The sequence below is a fragment of the Scyliorhinus canicula genome, chromosome 16 (genome assembly GCF_902713615.1).
Source record: "Scyliorhinus canicula chromosome 16, sScyCan1.1, whole genome shotgun sequence".
NCBI classification, from domain to species: domain Eukaryota; kingdom Metazoa; phylum Chordata; class Chondrichthyes; order Carcharhiniformes; family Scyliorhinidae; genus Scyliorhinus; species Scyliorhinus canicula.
This window is the reverse complement of record NC_052161.1, coordinates 140,723,086-140,747,466: the sequence shown is the minus strand read 5'-3', so window position 1 is coordinate 140,747,466 and position 24,381 is coordinate 140,723,086. Positions and strand designations below refer to the sequence as shown.

Here is a 24,381-nt window from a genome sequence, read left to right as displayed (position 1 = left end):
GTATGTGCATTTTCTAAGAGCTGATCGGTTTCCTTACGATGGGCTCTGAACAGTCGGAGGGCTGCCGGGGGGGGGGGGGGGGGGGGGGGGGGGGGGGGGGGGGGGGGGAGGGCTGCCGGGGGGGGCGGAGGGCTGCCAGGGCGGAGGGCTGCCAGGGCGGAGGGCTGCCAGGGCGGAGGGCTGCCAGGGCGGAGGGCTGCCAGGGCGGAGGGCTGCCAGGGCGGAGGGCTGCCAGGGCGGAGGGCTGCCAGGGCGGAGGGCTGCCAGGGCGGAGGGCTGCCAGGGCGGAGGGCTGCCAGGGCGGAGGGCTGCCAGGGCGGAGGGCTGCCAGGGCGGAGGGCTGCCAGGGCGGAGGGCTGCCAGGGCGGAGGGCTGCCAGGGCGGAGGTGCAGTGAGCAGGAGGCGACAGTTCCACTGATTCCCTGTATATTCCTCCTTCCGAGTGCCCGACGATTTGAATGCTGAAAAGGTCAATGGAGGGCTAACAGAGTATCCAGCCTCACGTCTTGGCCTGGAACAATCCCTGCCGGTCAAATGAAAACCGCGCAGGCCGGCTCCTTGAGGGGTCAGGAGGAATACTGTGATTCTCATCGGCACCAGACACAGCAATGTTACTTTGCTTTATTTTCCAGGACCCAACAACAAAACATTTACCTTATTGTCTTTGACTGAACCGGTTATAAACATCTTGGTGTATCACTCCACCAATTCACCATCTCAGCACAACATCTTAGATGGTTTGCCCACATGCCAGTGAGAAGCAAACGGTGAAAAATACGCTGCTCAAGAGGAGGAGGAGGATTTGCAGCAAACCATTCGGAGAGCTTAATTTGCTTCTTGTTCAAGTCAGGTTTGAAAATTATTTTAAATCAGCTCTGACCACATGCAATCTGCTGTCGGCTTAACATCCATGTCCCAAATCGTTATATTGAAGGACTTGGGACAGAATTCAATATGAAGGTTTGAACTTGCATCTTGGTTTTGGTGCAATCTATAAAATATGATGCTGTTGCTCAGACTAATCACCCCCATCAATTGACTGTTTCAAAGTAGGTGCCACTGTATCCTCATTATCAATATTATCAGCACGTTATTGTTTTCCATAAAGACCATAAGACATAGGAGCAGAATTAGGCCACTTAGCCCATCGAGTCTACTCCGCCATTCAATTATGGCTGATATTTTCTCATCCTCATTCTCCTGCCTTCTCCCCATAACCCCTGATCCCCTTATTAATCAAGAATACATCTACCTCTGTCTTAAAAACACTCAGTGATTTGGCCTCCACAGCCTTCTGCGGCAAAGGGTTCCACAGATTCACCACCCTCTGGCTGAAAAACTTCCTCCTCATCTCTGTTTTAAAGGATGTCCCTTTAATCTGAGATGGTGTCCTCTGGTTCTAGTTTTTCCTATAAGTGGAAACATCCTATCCATGTTCCCTCTATCCAGGCCTCGCAGTATCTTGTACGTTTCAATAAGATCCCCTCTCATCCTTCTAAATTCCAACGAGTACAGACCCAGAGTCCTCAACTGTTCCTCATACGACCAGCTCTTCATTCCAGGGATCATTCTTGTGAACCTCCTTTGGACCCTTTCCAAGGCCAGCACATCCTTCCTTGGATATGGGGCCCAAAACTGCTCACAATACTCCAAATGGGGTCTGACCAGAGCCTTATACAGCCTCAGAAGTACATCCCTGGTCTTGTATTCTCGCCCTCTTGACCTGAATGCTAACATTGCATTTGCCTTCTTAACTGCCGACTGAACCTGCGCATTAACCTTAAGAGAATCATGAACAAGGACTCCCAAGTCCCTTTGTGCTTCTGCTTTCTGATGAATTTCCCTATTTAGAAAATAGTCTATGCCTAGATTCCTCCTTCCAAAGTGCATAACCTCACACTTTTCCACATTGTATTTCATTTGCCACTTCACTTCAGAAAGTGCGAGAGAAATGTACAGCTACCTGAAATGTGAATTTCATGAACCCCCTCATTGAAATAAAAAGCACACTTTAACAAAAGACAATTGAAAAATTTTGCATTTGTTTCGTAACCTTCACTACCTCAGCTGTTTCAAAGTTAACGTGATACTTTTACAGTCGAGTCACTGTTTTCTCTCCCAAAATATATTGTATTCAATGTGTGACCGTTGATAGCTGGCTCTACAAAGGTGCAAACCAAATCAATTTCTTCTAATATTGTATATTCCTCACTCCATTTACAATTGCAGTCCATATTTACAAGATTTCTGCATCAAGCAGAGGTTGCAGAGGTTCTGCAGTTTCAGCTTCTCTATATACCAACGGCCTGAAAGGCCCGTCTACAAAATTTGGTCAAGGGTTTGCACTGAAGCCAAGCAAGCCTCAGGCAGACCAAAGAGCATCTTCCTTCGATTAATGGCCATTCAGTTGTTATTTATCTTGGGTATGCGCCCTTTGGAATAGCCCATAGCGCACTGTGTCATTGAACTGCTCAGAATGAACTTTGACAAATACTCACTGCATTGCTCTCCAGCCCTTCTTTGCAGAGAAGCACATTCAAGAAGGTGGACAATGGTCTCTATGCCACCACAAAAGTCCTCAAGGTATTATGTGGAGGAAGTGAAACTTGGTATGCAGGGAGGATAACGGGGAGAACCCATCTCTCATGACCAACCATACCACTTTGTGGTGCTCCTTTGAAAGTTCTGGTGATGAGGTATTCTGCCAAATAACTTGGAGACAGCCTGCTCATGGAACCATCCAACAGGGTTCACCATCTCCTTTTCCCACAGGGTCTCAAGAATGCAATGCGTTCTTGGAAAGTGAAGCTTAGCTGTGTTTGGAGATCCAGGGGAAAGAAATCTTGGAGGTGAGCTTAAAACCCTTGTTGAAGCTGCCCAAGAGAGAGCGATTTTAGAGAGGATTACAAAACGAGTTCTTCAGCTGTGGAGATTAGAGTCCCTTGTGGGGAAGACAGAGTTTCAATGAGACTGGGTGGCTCACAATGTAACAAACGTCCAGATGGGTTGTTGAGAAATCCATGGAACCTGCCTTTAGTCGCATCTGTCATTTACTTTGGAGTGCGGTGTGTTTGACCTCAGTTCACCTATTAATTTACACGTCCCTCATACTTGCCCTGAATATTAGAGGATAGTATAGTTATTGTAAATTGTTTATCTGTCTGAATTTGTACGTGTCTGTAAAGATATAGCTGGGGTAAAGAAACGGTGTGACTTGAATCATTTTCTTGTGTTTGTATGGAGATCTTTTCAACCTTTTTGTCTTGTGTAATACAAGTAATTTTTCTTGTTTAATAGATGTTTTCATAGGAACCATAGAATAATTACAGTGCAAAGGAAGGCCATTCAGCCCATTGAGTCTGCACCGACGCTCTGAAAGTGATCCCCATAACACTGGCATCGGATGAAGCATACAGGGGTGTAGTGTTAATGAGGTCAGTCCACAAGAGGGTCGTTTAGGAGTCTGGTAACAGCGGGGAAGAAGCTATTTTTAAGTCAATCCCATCCATTGACTCCATCTACACCTCACGCTGCCTGGGGAAAGCGGGCAGCATAATCAAAGACCTCTCCTACTCGGCTTACTCACTCTTCCAACTTCTTCCATCGGGCAGGAGATAGAAAAGTCTGAGAACACGCACAAATTTTATTTCCTTTTCATGTACTTAATGATCTATTGAACTGCTCACGGAAAAATGCTTTTCACTGTACCTCAGTACACGTTGGCTATAAACAAAATCCAAATCCAAGTAACTTTCCTCCATGATTTTAAAAAATAGTTAGGATTTATCAAGCCAGGTTTCACGGACTTGTCACCAGCTGGAATTGTAACAATATTAGCCAAGATACTGCGACAACTCTCTGCTCTTCTTCAAAAGAGCACCACAAAATATTTTACATTCACCTAAGAAGACGTACAGACCCTCATCTAAGAGACAAAATCTGTACAGAGCAGCATTAACTCAGTCATTAAAATACAAAGCTATTGTTTACCTTAATTCTACCTTGAAAATAACAATATGAAGGGCTGTTCCGTTGGAACTATAGTAGGTATTAGGATTGATGTTACACTATTTCAGGGTCATTTTGAGAGTTGCATGAGGACCCACTTGTTGGTCAAAACACAAAGCACTTGAGCAGAAAATTACAGCAATAGTTTCAAATCCTGAAAACTGCTTCACTTGAAAAAACAAGGTCACTGTGGTTTGTCTGACAAAAAGCCACAGCAAGCACAGTTCGTAGCACAATCACATTACAAAGCCTAAGTGAGTATGAAGTGTCGTGACAAAAGCTCTCACTGGAGTCAAGTTGCCATTTAAAAGAAGAAAGGAAAAGTGCTTTATCAGAGAGAAAAAAATGATGACGTTTATGCTGCCACGGTACAACAACATAACTTCCTTAGCTTGCATTGTTCGCAGTGGCCTGGTGGTATTGTCCCCGACTAGAGACCGAAGGTAATGCTCTGGGAACCAGAGTTCAAATCACCACAGCAGATGGTGAAACTTGAATTCAATAAAAATCTGGAATTGAGTTTTTAAAGACATTCCAAAGTCTATTGACGAGCATGAAACCATTGCTGATCGTTACAAACCCTCACCTGGTTCACTAACACACTTTAGGGAAAGAAATCTGCCGTCCTTACCTGGTCTGGACTACACGTGGCTCCAATCCACATAATGACCTGTCAAATGACCTAGCAAATCCCTCCATTCAAGGGGCAATTAGGGATGGCAATAAATGCTGGCCGAGCCAGCGATGCCCATGTCACCTGAATGAAGAAATTCCCCTTCTTTGTTAATGGAATAGCCCAGGAAGTTTTGCTAGTGTGATAGAATGGATGATTATCATGGCGATGAGGGTGGTGGTTGTGGATTCTGTAATAATAACCATTTGTAGGTCATAAAGATATCAATTATCTGGTGGATTCTTCATGTGTTGTTCTCCTGGTGTTGCACCAGAAATTCATTCCTTGCTGGTGAGAAGCATTCCCTAAATTTACCTCAAAAGAATTCCCTGTTTTGCTTTATGAATGGAGAAAAAGAGATATATGTTCGGCTAGATTTGGGTTATATTTGGAAACGTCCCGACGGGACAAGGACAGTCACAAAATTGTTACGGAGCAGGAGGCCATTTGGACCAGTGTGTCAGCAATGGCTCTGAAAATAGGCATCCTGACTTAGTGCCGCTCTACCGCCTTTTCCCTGGATCCCTGAGCATTGATTCTATGCAATGTCTCCAATTTATCCTCAGACTAAAGTTTCTCAACCTTGGAATCATTCTTGTAAACCTCTTCTGCACTTTCTCCAATGCTTTAAAATCCTTCCCTATAGTGTGTGGCCCAGAACTGTACCCAATATTCCAACTGAGGTCTAACTAGTGTCTTGTATAATTTCAGCAGAATCTTCTTGCCCTTTTACTCTATGCCACAATTAATAAAGCGCAGGATACTGTATGCTTCATTAACTATTCTCTCCATCTGTCCTCCAACCTTCAATAATCTATGCGCATATACTCCCAGGTTCACCTGCTACTGCACCCCTTTAAGAATTGCACCCCTTATTTTATGTTGTCTGTCCATGTTCTTTTGAACAAAAATATATCACCTCTCAATTCTCCGCATTGAACCTCATCTGCCACCTGTCTTCCCACTCCAACAACTTGTCTATGTCCTTTTGAAGTTCTACAGTATTGTCCTCACAGTTTACAATGCTTCCAAGTGCTGTGCCATCCTCTGCTTATTGCTTACCTATTTGGCCATCTCCTTTGATTATTGATTACCATATATAGGATCCACATTAGAATGTCACCTCGGAGGATAGATTAAATCTACTGTACTTTCTAGAGTATTTTGATTCTGTTGCTTGTCTTTCACTCTATCAGTCAGAAAATTAGGTAGAACCAAGTAGAAATGTAGCCGAGTAGGATCCATATAGCTAGCAATGAGGACCTAAACCACAGCCCATGCCTGTGTGGTAAAACCAGTTGAGAGGAAGAGAGAGCCCTTAAAGGATTGAGGATTCAAAAGTATTATCATTTATTTCTCCTCCCAGCCTCAAATGTGTTTCCATGTTTTTAAAGACATTCCCAGGAGGAATTTGATCACTCTTCACTCTTTTCATCTTGGGACCTTTACTGGGCCCTCAATGGGAACCATGATCTCTCTCAACTGGGAGAGTTCCATTGAGTCGAGAGGGAGATAGTAATGGGCGGGATAGTGCAGGAACTTACCCAGACACTCACCTCAAGCAGTCCTAAGATTTACAAGGACAGACTCATCTGCTCCCCCAACTGGAATATAGGCCACAGAACAAGCAGAGCATACCCAATATTCAGAGTCCTTCCCCAAACCAGGTCGAAATCACTTATTCTTCCCTTTTCCAAAACGGGAATTCCTTCCCCGTTTGTTCAGTGTGTAGTTAACTCTGACCCTAATTATTTAACACTTATAGTTTCAGGTGAGTGTCTCCTCGTACATCGTCAGAGGGAAATGCAATTAAATCCCAAAAGATATGACAAATGACTTAACTGATTAAAAATGAAGACATGTTTTGGAACAAAGTTTAAAAACTCTGAAGGATTCAAGATACATTACTTGGAGAATACCAAATGATAAACGTGCCTTTATTGCAGCAATTGACTTAAAATCTGAACAATTTGCTATTTAACAGCCAACAAAAGGTCTGTTTCTACTATTTTCACTTTCAGTCCTGCAGTCAATTTAATGGAGATTTGGAGAGTCAAACAGAGGTGGAATAAACATGTTACCGAAAGATCCACAAACACGGCATTTTTAAAGTTGTGAATAAGAGATGACAGTGTGTGCTTAGCGTGACACTGTCCCACAAGACCACTGCATTTTCTAACATTTAACAGAATGGTAATGTAGTGGTTATGTAACAAAACCAGTAATCTGGGGATCTGTAATAATAATCCAGAGAACACTATTTCAAATTTCGTCAAAACAGTTTGAGAATTTGATCCGGGCCTGTAACAGTAAAAGCCAAGAGGTTGTCAGGTTGTTGTTAAAACACAACTGGCTCATTAATATATTTTAAAAGAAGAGAAAGATTGGACTTGTACACTGCTTTTCACAACAACCTTTCAAAACATTTAAAGCCATTTATCTACTTTTTGAAATATAGTCAATATTGTGATGTAGGAAACCCATCAATCAACTTGCGCTCAGCAAACTCACAGAAACAGCAATGTGACAATGACTAGATAGTCTGTTTTTTGAGATGGTCATTGGGCGATAAAGATTAGCCAAGACACCAGGGATAATGCCCTTACACTTCTTCTAAGTAGTGCCAAGCAGGCAAAAGAGGTCTGGGTTTAATATATAATTTGAAAGAAGGCAGCTCTGACAAATGCAATGTTCCTGTACTGGAGTATCAGCCTCAACTTGTGTTCAAGCCCTGAACGAGGGCTTGAATCCAGAACCTCACGATTCAGAGGGGCGAATGCTACCAACTGAGCCATGACTGACACAAAGCTAACATCCTTGCACATATAGGACTCTGGCTCCATCTCAGCATGGTTGACCCCAAGTTGCCCTCTGAAATAGCCCAGAAAGTCACTCTGTTGTATCAAACCCTTACCTAATGGTTCAAGTGTCACCACCACCTCTCAAGACACTGAGGAATGGCAATAAATGCCAGCCTTGCCAATCACACACATACGGCATTTTAGAAAGAGAGAGATAAAACATCGCAGTATTTAGTATTTGTTCCAATAGATTGCGCAAGACGACCCAGACGTCCAGAGGCATATAGAAAATGGTCCCAGCATGCCAAATTAAGCATCATCTATTGACTTCAGGTCCAATGAGAATTTAAGATGAGTGTTAATGCAGATATTCACATAACCACAGGTTTACAGAACCATCAGGGAATGAGAGAGCAAACACAGCAGAGAGTTCATGTTGGCTCCAGTACAACTGGTCCCACTTTAACCGTGACTGGGTATTTGAACACAGATGTACAGCCTTTATAACTGCATTTGCACTTCAGTGATTTCAGTTTGCTACAAACAAGGGCCATAAATTGTGAGATACATTAAATGGATCGAGCAAGGGCACAGGACTGACTGGAATGATCGGCAGGGAGCCAGCTTGGAGTCGACGGGCTGAGTGGCATACTTCTGCATCATAATAACAATGACATTAATGTCACATATAATATACCTCAGGAAACAATGGCACAAATTGTTCTAATTGCGATGGGAGCAAAAAGGAGACATCAAACCACAAATTAGGAATTGGACAACAGCAATCAAGATCTTGTGGCAATTCCTGGCAGTTTCTTTTGTTCTTAAACTGGGCGGTGTTAGATCGCCTTCTGGGGAAATCACTTAGCCGCACGACAATCTTCCTCTCTATAGGTCCATCTCCACCACCAACCTCAAACCACCCACAAACTCCAGCTTCTCTACTGCCACTAAATGTTTGGAGCTAATGGATTTTACAAAGCCACCTGCAGCCTCACCAATCCTCAGCTCCATTGCTCCACCTGCAATCTCTCTTCACCTTGCTCATCTCACTCTCCATTCACACCCTCAGCTAGCACATTGGGTAGCACTGTTGCTTCACAGTGCCAGGGCTCCGGGTTTGATTCCCGGCTTGGGTCCCTGGCTGTGTGGAGTCTGCACGTTCTCAGTGTGTCTGCGTGGGTTTCCTCACACAAGTCCCGAAAGACATGCTGTTAGATGAATTGGACATTCTGAATTTTCCCTCTGTGTACCCGAACAGGGGCCATAATGTGGCGACTAGGGGATTTTCACAGTAACTTCATTGCAGTGTTAACGTAAGCCTTCTTGCGACACTAATAAAGATTATTATTATTCTATGCCATGTTTCCTTCCTAAAATTGTAACGATCAGTATATTTTATCTTTCTGTCAATAATTCAGATACTGGCATTAAAGATGCACTCTCTGCAGACAATAACATACATTAGCCCTACAGTTGTGCAATCAGCAGTTTGGGGTTCTGGCTCTTAACTACAAGAACTGGTCAAAACCTCCTTATTCCTTTTACTTTGCACAATGACTGTTGGTATGGAGGTGATGGGCATTCCATCAGTTTTTACTAGATTATTAACCAATACTGGAAACAAAAGGGACAGTATTTAAAGCCAGTAAGTGTACAATTTACATGTTACCACCTTCCTTGGAATCACCTAAATTTGTTTTGTTAATTCGTCATAAGACAGCTGATGGCAGAGATTTATGGCCTCGGTTGCTACATTTTCATTTACATTATTTTGCACTATGTCAGCAAAAAATTGAGGATTTCAATTATTTTATTTGCAATTCAGGAAGGTTGTTCTTTGGTATCATCTCAGATACCACTACCATCCTGGGAGTTACCATTGACCAGAGACTGAACTGAACTAGCTGTATAAATACTGTGGCGACAAATACAGGTCAGAGGCTGGGAATCCTTCTGCAAGTAACGCACCCCAGTGGGCAGCACGGTAGCACAAGTGGCTAGCACTGTGTTTTCACAGCGCCAGGGTTCCAGGTTCGATTCCCCGCTGGGTCACTGTCTGTGCGGAGTCTGCACGTTCTCCCCGTGTGTGCGTGGGTTTCCTCCGGGTGCTCCGGTTTCCTCCCACAGTCCAAAGACTTGCAGGTTAGGTGGATTGGCCATGATAAATTGCCCTTAGTGTCCAAAAAGGTTAGGTGGTGTTATTGGGTTACAGGGATAGGGTGGAAGTGAGGGTTTAAGTGGGCCGGTGCAGACTCGATGGGCCGAATGGCCTCCTTCTGCACTGTATGTTCTATGTTACCTCCTGACTATCCGAATCCTGTCCACCATCTGCAATGGCACGAGACAGGAGCGTGAAGGAATTCTCCCCACTTGCCTGAATGAGTGCAGCTCCAACAACACTCAAGAAGCTCAACGCCATCTCGGAGAGTGATGGGCAACCTAACCTAGTGAGTGGGCCGCATGAGTGGCACTCCTTCATCTCGATGGGCCGCAGGACTGAAATTGGAGTTGATGACTAACCATGATCCTATCGATAAGGTAACAAATGATAGAAAATGCTTAATCATTCATATATTAATAGAACCGTCATCAACTTCAAATGGTAAAAGCAAAATAAATATTTGCGCTCAGGAAGCAGAGGGGAGTGCACAGCTCTCACAGTCAATGTTGTGAGCAATCAGCACATAGCTCATTTCACGTGCCCTTGCTTTGTGTGTGTTTCACTTCAGTCAACAGGAGAAAAACCTATGCGAACAGAAATCAGCGGAATGTGGCAAAATCCTGGAACTCCTTCCGTATCAGCACAGTGGGCATACCTACACATGGGCTGCAGTGGTTCAAGAAGGCAGATCACCAACGCCTTCTCAAGGAAAATTAGGAGTGGTCAATAACTGTTGGCCTAGCCAGCGACGCCCACATCCCGGGAACAAATTTTAAAAAGATACGAATGACAGCTCAGTGTGCAGCTATCAGTCTGTACCAGACATAAGATAACGAACTGTGTGTCAGGCACAAAATTGAAAGAAACTGCAACTATTAAATACAGGAACACATTTGCCCTGATTAATATCGCAATCTTCTTTGCTTTTCCTGCTTGTTTGTAAGACAGAGGTACAAAACTTACACAATGTGGTACTGACTGTGAACAATGTTCGAACATTTACATTAGCACTGCACCAATGTTTGTACCAGTTGCACAATCTTGATTTTTCCAAATATTATAAACTGTTTAATTCTGGAAAAAAACAGCATCAGTTTTCAAACCAAAAGTTTCATTGTATGCTTCTACCAGCATGAATTGTAAAATTAATAATAACGAGAAAGCAAATATATTAAATGGTAAAACTGTTAAAAGTCCAGGTTAAAGGTTTGGATACAGAAGTCTTTAAAAGGGGAGGAAAGCTTAAGAAACCTTAAAAAGGATGTTAAGTTTCAATAATAGGACATAGCAGAGCAAAAGAAAATGCTAAACCTTATTATTGGTTAGGCCACATTTAGAGCCTTAGCTCCATTTTGGACAACTTATATATTTTTTTTAAGACAAGGTGGATGGCAAAGCACTCCAGAGACTGCAGAAGAGATTCACTAAAATGTAATCAGGGATTAGGGGTTTTAGTTGAAGAGAAAACTAGAGTAACTGGGGCTTTTCTCATTACAAAGGCAGCAGAGAGAAAATCCGATAAGAGGGTCTCAAAATTACAATGGGTTTGATGAGACAAAATTAGGACAACTAATGTCTACTGGTTGATAAGTTAACAGCGAAGAGAAATCTATTTAAGGTCATCACAAAACAAAGGAAGAGGTTAGGAGAGAGGTTATGATATGGAAAATGTAAATGGCGCCACACTCCCAGTGGACCATAGGCTGCTTTCCCCTTTGAGAGAGAGCTGACTGGTGCTGATTTAACCAGAGGGTCACCACATCTTGGGTGAGGGGCAAGGTTGAGAAGGCGAGTCCTTCATGAATAATCTCAGCCATGACGGGAATTGAACCCACGCTGTTGCCGTCACTCCGTCAACCTATCACAAACAATGGTAAAAGCAAAATCCTTAATGACTTTTAAAAAGTGGATAAACATTTTTGCAAATTGTACTGTAAAATTAAGAGCAACCGTAAATTTTAGTCTTGGGATCTCAAGGAATATGATTTGGGCTCAGCCAAGTTCAACAGTACAATAGGTTGACTTTACAGAACATACGAACATAAGAATTAGTAGCAGGAGTGGGCCATTCGGCCCCTTAAACCTGCTCCGCCATTCAATAAGATCATGGCTATCTGATTGTGACCTCAACTCCACATGCTTCCGATCCCAGCTAAGCTTAGATGGTTTCAAGTGTTAACCTTTTCCATTTTCTTAATCGGCACAGGTGAAGTTGACACCACAAGTCTTTTCTAATCTGAACAAGATAAATTCAGAAAAATACCAAATGATCTGTATCAATTAACGTATGTCTATGTCTATGACTATAATTAACCTTGGGCCAATCATGCTGCACTTTTGTCCCAGTTAATATTTTGCAAGGAAGTGTCAGAATGTTGGCGTGAAGAATAAATACAAACATCCAAATATGACATGTCAATTAAAAAGATATATATCTATAGTAATCATAGCGTGCGCTCGTTTCCTTGACATAGCCATGAACCATCACCAGTGCTTTTGTTTTAAAAAGACCACCATTGCCATTATCTTGGCAAAAATTCAATGTTATCCCATGAAAATTATAAGATTAATGCAGTGCAATAATACAAAAATAATGTAGCAAATGTATGACCGATCAAAAAAAATCAGCCATGGACATCCAACAATATTACTTATGTTCCTTAATTACATGAAATCCACTTCTGCAATGCACTAGGGCAAGTTTATAGACAAGAAATGGTTGGCAAAACATTTCAATGCTTCATTTAAATTATTTTACTCGATGAATAATCATTCCTACTGAAATGCTTAAATTGCTTACTTGCTATCCAAGTCCCAAAATGGGCAAATAAAGTATTGGGTCACAGCCAGCCCATTACGGGAACAGTTCTGTGGCATTGTGTGAGATTACAGATACTGGGCACACTGGCATTGCAGCTGGAGAGCACCAATCAGGCATCTAACTGGGCAATGGTGGGCTTTCCCTGGACAGGAGATAGAGGAAAGTCAGCAATAAGAGACGGCCTGTGGCTCTCAGCAAGCTCCCCATCCACCTCTCCCACAACAGGAGGGCAGTAATTATTGTCCATTATTCATCAATCTACTTTAACAGAACTCCCTTGAAAGCAGATGATTCCACTGAAATAGGAGACAGCTACAATGAGTCCCCTTCTAGTGACTGACTGCCTTTGTTGTTCTGATTGCCTCACGGCCTTCATATATAGGATAGATTGATGTCATTTATTTTTGCCATTATTCTTCACCATTTTAGAGGCAGATCATTCAATGGCCCCACAATAATACAGTCATTCACATTGCTACTAGGGCATTTAAGAAAAACTTTACACCCGTGTCTTGCTCCTTCATGTACATGTGTACTGTAGGTCATCAGAGGGCTAATATGTGGTGGCTTTTATTTGCTATACCTCTGTACCCACTTCTGTAACAAAGAAAAATAAGATCTCAGTTATCAAAAGGTACAGAATTAACAAGAGCCATCAACAGAGTATACTCTTCCTGGTTGGGACACATTCATGTAAACTGGTCTTTGGGCCTGAAATAGATGATCGCTCAGAGCACACACCAGAAGATAGGGATACAAGATTTCAGCAAATTTCTGTTGAGCTTCGGGAATTCCTGGGGTTAATTTGGAACCATGACCGTTGGTGGCTATTTTTGGGACCTCAGATCTACTGGAGTTGCAGACAAGAGTGAAGGCAGATGTCCTTGCCTTCGTTTCCAATCCTCAATAGCCCAAAGGCGAGTTCTGTTTGGTTGGAAGTCTTTGTTACTGCCCAGTGCCACGACGTGGTTAAGGAGGTTTTACACTTTGAAAGAAATCAGTTATGTAATGAGCGGGTCGGCTGAGAAAGGTTCTACCTGAGGGGGCATAGGTTTAAAGTCTGAGGGGCAAGGTTTGGAGGAGATGTACGAGGCAAGTTTTTTTTACACAGAGGGTAGTGGGCAACTTGCTGCCGGAGGAGGTGGTGAAGGCAGGGATGATAGTGACGTTTAAGGGGCATCTTGACAAATACATGAATAGGATGGGAACAGAGGGATACGGACCCCGGAAGTGTAGAAGATTTTAGTTTAGACGGGCAGCATGGTCGGAACAGGCTTGGAGGGCCGAAGGGCCTGTTCCTGTGCTGTACTTTTCTTTGTTCTTTGTGGCAGCTGTTTATTGTCAGATGTTGGGGGGGGGGGGGGGGGGGTTGCAGACGGGATTGTTGTTTGTTTCCTTTTGGTTGGGGGGTTAAAATATTGAAAACTGTTGTATGTAGTAAGTATATGGATGTAAAGGTGTTATAAAAATCGGTTAATAAAAATATATATATATTTTGAATATTTCTGTGGAGCTGCAGATGTCATTTGGGTGCCTCAAGGACTAGCCAGCATTAACATAACAAATCTGGATTAGCTCCCTTCACTGGTACTGGCCAACAACTGGGTCCAGCAGAGGAGCGGAAATAAGATCCGGTTGCTCATTTACATATTGAAAAGGCTATTTTTGGTGGCCACCAGGGCTTACTGAGTATTGCTGAAAAGAGAGACATGTTGCTTAAGCTTTTTGTCTATCATTCATCAGGACAAACACAAAAATACCAAATTTCAAATGATCACGGCAATTTACTACAGGAGGAAAAGGGTTGGAGAGTTGTGTCTGGATGCATTGCCAAGGAGGAAGCAACAGGGACCTATAGGCTCCTGGGTAATTCAGAACACTGAACATATGCATTTTGTTTGCAGGGAACAAGTCCTGTGCAAGACAAAAGCTTTGGCAACATGTTTCTCTTTTCAGCAATATTCAGGTTCTGTGCTACCAACAACAGTTCTCTTAATATCGCCCGCCCCAAAATGGGTGGCCTCATGTTTCACTCGTTTCCCACCCACAAAAACAAGGCACAAGATACAATGCCGCCCACTATATTCAGAGGGTACTCAAAGGACCTTAACAGTTTTGTTTAAATTAATATTGAAGTCTGAAGGTAACTAGTTGGAATGACCTTCTCTCCCGATTTATATTGTATCACTGTACAGGTGACTCAAAAGGAAATTTCTCAAATTTGGGAATTTTTAGTTTAAAATTAGTAGTCTTGGTTTTATAAATGTTTATAGGAAGCAATTAGCTTCACTCTTTGCATTCTCCTAAAAGAAATAATTGCAATGATGATTGGGAAGTGTTTAGCCTAACACTGGTAAGCAAGCTGAACATTAGCAGAAGTAGTCATTAGCCCTGATTGCTTCAGTGATCATACAATTTTAACTGTGCCTGTCAATTTATCATCCTTCACTGTTGGAATCTGTATCTCCTCCGAGCCAGTTCCTCCAAAATAGTCCACAATAAATCATTATTGCATTATGACACCGATAGGAAATTTCAAGAACTTTAATTGTATTTTGCTTAAAAAAAAGGTTTGTAGGGACAATAGCATTAGCATTTTGGGAAAGTTGATCAGAAATGGAGACTTTGTGCTGTTAGCCATGCTTTCAATTGCGTCACCACTCTGGCAGTCGGCCCATCAGAGGCTGCCATTTTGCGCATGTCTACAATTTTGGTTTTTCAGCATCTACAAACCAAGTTCACGAAACAATGACATAACAATTTCACATTGCATCCTGTCATTCTCTTTGAGTGCAGCAATTTTGGACGTGGAAATATTTACAATATAATTATACTTCCAGTTCCACATCCTAGAGAAACCACGCAAAAGCAGCACAGATAATGAGAACAGCTCACAGGATAACGGGAATCCTCAACACTCTTGCAATCTGCTGTCGATGGCAGGAATTATCAGGTACAAATTGCTGGTTTATTTTATATGTTTATTGTAGAAGCAGACTATTGGGCAGCACACTGAATATATGGCATGTGTACTGACCAGGTACCAATAATAGGATACCAATAATGAATGCTTTGCAGAACAAATTCTTCTGAACTCTTATTTCATAAATATGCACTGTATAAAGGAGCTGTAGGAATCTCCAATCTGTCAAGGAAATTCCTGCTTTGTGTTTGCTGACCTATCCAGGTTAAGCAACAATTCAACATTTAAATTTAACAAATAATAATAAAAACTAAGTTTAATACTCAAATTTTTTAATTCTCATCTTTGTTTTCATATGAACCTATTGCCTTGTTCTCCCCTCCCCATCTCGGTTTAACTCCCCACAGCCCCACAACTCTCCAAGATACCCATACTGCTCCAATTCTGACCTCGTGATCATCCCCGATTTTTATTGCTCCACCATTAGTGGCCGTGTCTTCAGCTGCCAGGGCCTCAAGTTCTGGAATTTCCTCCCTAAGCCCCTCTGCTTCGGGATATTCGGGCTGACACTAATTTCATCCGTAAAGTAGGATAAAATGCAAGTTGTTAATATTGTCACAACTAACCTCAAAATACATAGGTCAGTTAGTATCACAACGCTGCCGTAACATCTTTGTTTCCTCTGGTGGATATTTCTAATTAAGTTTCCTGATAGCCCCAGTGTGCATGCTGTGCCTTGGCCATGCATAAATCACAATGTGACAGGTTCAGCGATGAATGCCACAATGACAGATGGCACTCATACGGCTTCTAATACTTTGCTCCACTGCTTACAATACTCCAGAGAAAAATTTGGATATTCGGGCTGACACTAATTTCATCCGTAAAGTAGGATAAAATGAATGAAATATTAATACTGAACTTTTTCCTTCTAAATTGATTGAGTTACAATTGGCGGGGCAGAAAAGTTCAGGTTTAACTCCGTTCTCTTCCGAGTAAAAATACAACATCCTGGACTTAACTTGATAAATCATGAAAAGCAGGAAAATAATTAAAAACAAAAACCTTCTGAAGGATTAAATGCTGAAGACCATTGGTTGTATTTTCTGGCTTGGGAAATACATGAATGAAAGAAAATACATCTAACCTTACAGTTATAGCAATGTATGAATAGAGCCAGGAAAATGGATATCAAAACCATATCATAACATTCAGTAGGCTGTAATGTGATAATATGTCACAATAGTTCAAAACATATGCAGTAGATTTGGAGTTTAAATCATTCACTGCTCCCATGTACTCTCTCTGGAAATGAATTAAAATGCAGGCTTCATTTTATTTCAATGATCTACTTATTTTTTTTTAGGATTTCTAACCCAATGTTACAAGTTTGCCCCGAGTCATCCTCTCTGTACAATGCTGCTGTTCGGAGTATCTTTCATTTAGTTTAAGTGTGCAACAGAGCACTCATTGCCTAACCATACAATTGTGTGGTCCACAATATTGCCTGGATGCAACAACAGTACTGTCCCGTGATCTGAAATGGATTTTCATGTCTTTCATACACAGCACCACATGCGACTCTTCAAACATTTTAAAGATGGACTCAGAAAACACTTAGTAAAATGAGACTGCAAATGACTCAACATGCTTCATTCTGGAGTAAGTGAACATGCAGAGCAACACCTCTGAGCAGGATCATTTAGCTTAATCAGTATAATTTCTATTTGCACAATAAAAAAACACTAGACATGCCCAGTGAGTCCCCTTCTCGACTTAGAGAACTTTTAACTACCCTTCTACATTACATTTTTTGAATCAGGCGAAAGTTCTCCATAACCGACTCCTGTTCCATCATAGTAATTTTCAAATACCTTCTAAAGCGACGAATGCATGGTGTTTGCCGATCACCAAGATGAGCTAAGGACCAGCTCACGATTATCAATCTTTTAGGGAAACAACTTTAGTGTTGAGCCCATTGACACCTTCACCAGCTTTCATCCTGTTCATTTATTTTAAGCTTTATATATACTTTGCTTTAAAACCCCAACATTTACATGCAGCCTGTCTCTCCACATGCCACTCCCACTGTGTAGCTCAGTGTCTTTAAGACAGAGATAGATAGGTTCTTGATTAATAAAGGGATCAGGGATTTTGGGGAGAAGGCAGGAGAATGGTGATGAGAAAATATCAGCCATGATTGAATGGCGGAGCAGATTCGATGGGCCGAGTGGCCTAATTCTGCTCCTATGTCTTATGGTCTTATTTACTCCTGTTTATTGAAAAATGGAGCCTTCAATGTCTTTCCCACGGACTCCTCCGCCTTTCCCACAGACTCCTCCGCTTTGCAGGAGACACAATTCCGACTTGTTCTCTTTCTGATGCCATGTAATGTACTTCTCCAATTTTCGAATAATAAAAGAATTATCATTTAAGAATGTTAATTTTCACAGCAATTACCACACAAATGAATTAAACACTTCAGCAAAACCGTCATCTTTCCTGAAGCCCACCTTCATTCAAACAAAATCTATAAACTAACATTTGACAATTGCATTATCCAATCCACTTCATCTCTATCAAGATGCTCTTCCCAAACTTTCTGAAGATTCAGCAGCAAGTGACTGAACTGTGTAGACCGAAATAATCCATTGATGGATCATTAGTTAAACTTAACCAGTGGTTGGGTTCCGCTGACACAGAATAGAAACCCAACACATTTAAAGATTATTGCTATTTCTTATTTCTAAACTGCACTTTTCTGCTGAGCTTAGACAATTAAGACAGTTGACCCTATCCCCAGCAGTCTGCGGAACAAAGGAATTCTCCTCAGTTTCGGGAATGTCACACCCAGTTATGTCTAAGCAACTACTAAAAGACTACCTGTGACTGGTCAGACCAATTTCAAATAGGAAGGCTGTTTGCATTTGACAAGTCAATCTTGCTAGTGGAGTCAGTACATCTATTGAGAAAATAGGACAACGGCTTCCCAAATGCAGACCCTCAACATTCAATCCACATTGGCTGAGCCATCATCAGTCCTGAAAACAAGGCCAATTCCAAACGTTGGATAAACATATTTTTGAAGTGTGAAGGACAAAGATCTCACTCTGTATTTTTCCTATAAAATATATAGAGATGTACTCATTGCTATTGCTACAAAAGGTTTAAACCGCATAAAGACCTAAAACAGCTGAATCTATATCTGTCTGTGATCCCGAACAAAATAAGCCACCTGGCAGTATCAGAGAAACTCCCTGAAGAACTGTATGTGGGCAACACAGGCTAAATTCAAAGAGAGCTATATAAAGGCCATCTGCATTCCATAACCTACTGGAATCGAAGGCACTGCAATCTTCTCTTCAATTCTTAATGATTGTTAATCTCAGGGGTACGAACAAGGGGTACACCTCCTTTGTCAATCTTGCTAGTGGCGCCAGTGCATCTATTGAGAAAATAGGACAACGGCTTCCCAAATGTAGAACCTCAACAATCAATCCACATTGGCTGAGCCATCATCAGTCCTGAAAACAAGGCCAATTCCAAACGTTGAATAAACATATTTTTGACGTGTTAAGGAGGAAGATCTTATATTTTTCCTATAAAATATATAGAGATGTGTGGCAAGGTGGAAGTTATGCGACATAGGCCTCTGGGCTTGTGGAACCAATAATATTGCCTTGCTGAAATGCAGATTCTCAGTCTGCTTTTTTAACCACCTGAGCACCAGCCTCACAGACGAGGAGCGCCTCGCCCCTGGCCCCATCTAAAGCTGCTTCTGTTGGAAATTCTGTGCCATCACGTACTACACTAATTAATTTCTGCATGCCCATCACATCATGTGAAGTAAACCCCACTAGGAAAGTGAATTATCCAGCACTGGTCGTCAGCTCACTCACCTTTGCGACGGAATCCTTATTGGACTGATTTTAGACTATGGAACCCACATGAAACAATGGGCGTGAATCATTGAACTTAAAACTAAATCCTCTGTCGGACCGTTTATCAGAGTGTTTCTCGGTGGCGGCAGAGCCAAGAAACACCCGGCTATTCACTCTGCTGAGGCTGCAAAGAGTGATTTCCTGCTGCCAAGCTGATCTCACCAGCAGGAAGGGCTGTTTGCAGATCTGAGCCCTATTGTGATTGGCAGCCTCTGTCTCCTCACCAGCTCACCCCCTCCATCAAAAACCATGGCGAGGCCCCTGGGAACCACACACACACACACCCTCTCTAATTGGAAAGGCCCTACCCGGACCTGACCCCTGGCAGTGCCAATCTGGCACCGGGCACTCTGGCACTACCAGGGTGTCCGTGCCAAGGATCATGTCAGGGTACCACTCTCCCCGACCACCCAGGGGTCTCCAAAGGCCTCTGAAATGCACTTGAGCCAGTGTTTTTGTGGTACTTAGAATGTAAAACCTCTTTTGTTCCATCTCCTCTTTTTTGCGTGAATGCAGAGTGGGACACTGTGGACACTCCTTTGATGGATTTTGTACGTGTGAAATAAACTAACCTTTCAAGTAAACCCCAACTCGGGTTTGTTGCGGATAATTTGTAAAATCAAATCACACAAAAATCAAGGGGATTGGGAAAAATATACAATTTCTTTGAAACACACTAATTCAAAACAGCCTTATGCTTGTGGGCAGGTGGTTAAGAGGAAATCAATGCAGTTTGAATGGTCCCTCCTGTCTGTAACACCGTGTAGAGTTAGGGGCATTTCAATTGGCCACAATGCTCTGCATTAGAAATGAGACAATAAATTCCTGGTCACTATCCTGTGAGCTCATTAAATCATAGAATTTATAGTGCAGAAGGAGGCCATTCGGCCCATTGAGTCTGCACTGGCTCTTGGAAAGAGCACTCTACCCACACCCACTGGAGCTCTACTGGATAGGAGGATCAGGTAAATAGAGGATTGAGCATTGCTGCAATGACACCCAGGTTAAAAACATCCACCCAACTCTCACTGCGTTCATGCCTGAATAATGGTTATTTGATCCAGGTGCTGGTATGAAAACATATCCCAGTAAGGAGCTATCACCTTCAGGAAAGGTGGAGGGATACAGAAATTGGCAGACAAGGAAGGAAATAATGTCTTTATTTACATTTACGGAGATAGCTTAAGTGAGATTTTAAATCCCCATGGAGGATGTGAAATCCTGCCCCCCTGCCCGCCAAATCCAACTTGCATGCCACGTAATGTCCTAGTTTTCAAAATCACTAAAACCTATTAATTGAACACCACCACTGTTTGCACTGCCTTATTTTTCTGTAGATTACAGACTTTTATATTTTTCTTTCTTTATCTTTTTTTCTGTAAGAAAAATGCAACTTTTGTAGGGTCTGGGAGGTGGAGAGGGTCAGCTTGGTCAGAGCAGAGACCGAGTGTATGGCTGAACACCCAGCTAAACACGCTCAGTAAAAGCTCACCATGGGTATTGAATTTCCCCTTCCCCTCGAGTGTTCTTCTCTCCATGATGTATTTCAGCAGATGGTGCTGTGTGTGCTCCGCTTCAGAGGATTAATGGCCTCTCCAGTGCTTTTGATTCTTAAAATATCACAACAGTAATCATTATTCAATATGGTCTATTTTCAAAAGGAGCTCAAAGCAACATCATGGAAAACAACTGACTATATTACAGCACGTAGAATCTGCCAAGCTGTTTAAATGGAGGTGAAGAGTGAAACTTTCCAATCAATAGGTCAGTAAAACACAAAGGAAGCTGCATAGCTGATATGGTAGAGGTGGAGCACAGACGTTGATGCCCACACTTAAATCTATTTGCATAATTAATCTGTTCTGCTGCATTATATGCTCCCCCTTGATGTAAATATTATATCTTGAACTTGCAGCACAATAACGTGGCGCGAGTGAATAAATTCCTTAAAACATTGGTGCTATTTATGACTACAACAGATTTCCTTAACAGTTTGCACAGATTCCATTGTTCAGTGGTATATCCGTCACCTATGGTGATGTCTGTAGCAGGGATACTAATGATCAATGCCCCCTGTGCTATTATAACACCCTCCAACTCTCCATCTAGCCAATCATGAACTCTAGGTACAAGCCGGATACCGCTTTACATGTATTTTTCCCCCTTTTCCAACTGTCAGCTATAAAGGGCAACTACCTCCAGAACTTTACCTGCCCCACTGCTACTATTTTCTCCCTCAGGTTAGCAGAAGCAAACATGCAGTTAAAATATGTAAGGTTAGCTTTACCGCCTCCACCCCTGCCTTGCCCAAAGAATTCCAGTCCAGCTTCTAAATGCCTCCAGGAATTCTGTCAATGTACAGACTAACAGGTATTATTCAGCCCAAAGTGAACAACTCACCCAATATAAGCAGCCAGTGTAAAATACCAACTCGAACTATGATTTGAACTTAATGTCAGACTACAGGATGCAATAGTCAAAGCAAGATATTTTAAACTCACAATTATACATAGTATAGATTTTTTTTTTTAAATGATTCTTACAGCCTACCTTAGAAATAATAGTTTAGTGTAGCATATACGATCTCCAAAAGGTAGTCTCAAGACCCAGGACAATGGGTTTTGCTTTGACACTTGTTAAATTTAATATCAATTTGCTACTCATGTTAAATGGAGTAATCTCATCCGTGTCATACCAAAGATACAAAAAGCTCTTGTAATCTAAGGAAACATCATTACCATTTCAGTTCAAAGTGATAGCTCAATCTGCTGATGTACAAAGCTTCAGAAAACAACAAGCAGATTTTGATAGGGACAAAAATAAAATGCATTCTCATTAAATCACTGCATATAAACAGTTTTGACATGGATGACATTTATTACATCCACAAATCTCTGAAGAGTTATACACCCCGCCTGACATAACAATAGTAGTTTCTGTTTCTGACAGATCATCAATGTATTCTAACTAGAGCTTGTCCTTTCCTTTCACTGCTCCACCAATTTTTCACATTGTTCTATTATTATGCTAAGATATTCACGTGTAGTGAACAGTACTATTTATTTCAGAGTTCAGGCAGTAAAGAGGCTTTTATTTTAAACCTTCAACTGTACGACTGAAAATCTGTTGTGATGTTGTGGAATTTTTTTTTATCTCCCTACAGATTTATATATTTTTTAATATGCTTTGAAAGGCGAGAGTGGTGATGCAGGAATACTTCTCGCTCGTTCAAATCTGGGTCAACTACAGGATTATGGGTAGATCTAAAAACAAAATTCCTCGGTACTTTAAACGTCGGCATATAGAAGATTGAAATTGTTGATGTTTCCACAAATAAAATAAAATAACCAAGATTCTGATTCAGCTATTTTTCAATGATCTAAAACCTTTCAAGTTATGTCTTTAATACTATTTTGCAAAGGCCCCATGATCTTCATTATAACAATACATTTTAGACAGGCAGCTGAGTGCCGCACACTGCGTATTCTGCCATTTATGAATCTTGTTTTCATTTGGTTTGAAGAAACACAAAAGATGTGTGATATAATAGACCAATTGGGCGGTGCCAGAGGCAGGAACAGTATCTCATTACCTGCCTTATCCTGGCACTCAATCCAATTCAGGCCAACAATTTAAATCCCATCTTTAAAGAATGCCAGCCTGGATTAATGTAGTCTTATATCCCTGAAAAACATTTTAAAACTGCTCTATGATTTTGTATAAAATTCGGTGCAGCATGATACACTGGTTCAGCCTCAGCTGAAGTAGTGTGTCTGGTACAGAGCACCACACCTTAGGAAGGGAAAAAAAAAATCCAAAAAAAAATCGCAAGATCCAAAGATGTTTAGGTTAAGTGGATTGGCCATCCTAAAATTGCCCCTTAGTGCAGGTTAGGTGGGGATAGGGGAGTGGGCTTTAAAGGGTTGGTGCAGACTCAATGGGCCAAATGGTTTCCTCCTGCACTGTAGGGATTCTACTGAAATAGTTACAGGGACGATGGACTTAGAACGGTGAAGCTGAAACTGTTTTCCGACGAGAAAAGTTTAAAAAAAGTAATTTTGTTTCTAATTAAGCGGCAATTTTTAATTTTAGAGTACTCAATTATTTATTTTCCAATTAAGGGGCAATTTAGCGTGGCCAACCCACCTACCCAACACATCTTTGGGTTGAGGGGGTGAAACCCACGCAGACACAGGGAGAATGTACAAACTCCATAGTGACCCGGGGCCGGGATGGAACCCGGGTCCTCGGCACTGTGAGGTAGCAGTGCTAACCACTGCGCCATCGTGCCTTCCCAGATAAAAGAAGGTTTAGAGGAGTTTTGATAAGAGGTGATCAAAATCATAAAGGGTCTGGGTCTGGAAGGAGTAGATAGGGAAAAGCTAAGCCGGTCTGCCAGCATCTGTAAGGAGAGAAACAGAGTTAATGTTTCGAGCCATAGACTTCTTCAGAATTGAAAATAGGGAGAATGTAGAAACCGCAACAAAAAGTAGCAACTTTAGCATGGTGGTTAGCACAAATGCTTCACAGCTCCAGGGTCCCAGGTTCGATTCCCAGCTGGGTCACTGTCTGTGCGGAGTCTGCACGTCCTCCCCGTGTGTGTGTGGGTTTCCTCCGGGTGCTCTGGTTTCCTCCCACAGTCCAAAGATGTGCGGGCTAGGTGGATTGGCCATGCTAAATTGCCCGTAGTGTCCTAAAAAGTAAGGTTAAGGGGGGGGGTTGTTGGGTTATGGGTATAGGGTGGATACGTGGGTTTGAGTAGGGTGATCATTGCTCGGCACAACATCGAGGGCCGAAGGGCCTGTTCTGTGCTGTTCTATGTCTATGTTCTATGTTAAGCAGAAAACTGAGAGGGCAAGGAATGTTTTGCATTAAGGCAATACATGTGTGGGATATTAAAAAAAGGAAGGGGGGGGGTTAAGATGAAGAAGAAGGTCAAAATCTAAAGTTGCCAAACAACACCGAGTCCTGAGAGCTGCAATGTGCCCAACCGGAAGATGAGATGCTGCACCTCCAGCTTGCTCTGGGCTTTACTGGTGCAATGCAACAG

At 42.1% G+C, this 24,381-nt stretch overlaps 1 protein-coding gene and 2 long non-coding RNA genes across 8 annotated transcripts in view; 2 read left to right on the top strand and 1 right to left on the bottom strand.

The window, feature by feature from the left end:
• The window catches only part of LOC119950829, a 45,383-nt gene extending 44,519 nt beyond the window's left edge, over window positions 1-864 (top strand). Inside the window, exon 3 of the long non-coding RNA XR_005457438.1 lies at window positions 633-864. This is a non-coding gene — a long non-coding RNA (uncharacterized LOC119950829). The remainder of the gene's footprint in view (window positions 1-632) is intronic.
• The window catches only part of mib2 (MIB E3 ubiquitin protein ligase 2), a 290,271-nt gene that overhangs the window by 103,305 nt on the left and 162,585 nt on the right, over window positions 1-24,381 (bottom strand). The window lies entirely within an intron of this gene.
• LOC119950828 lies at window positions 15,205-22,684 on the top strand. Its single transcript, XR_005457437.1, has 3 exons — window positions 15,205-15,420; window positions 20,993-21,095; window positions 22,495-22,684. It is a non-coding gene; the product is annotated as an uncharacterized LOC119950828 (long non-coding RNA).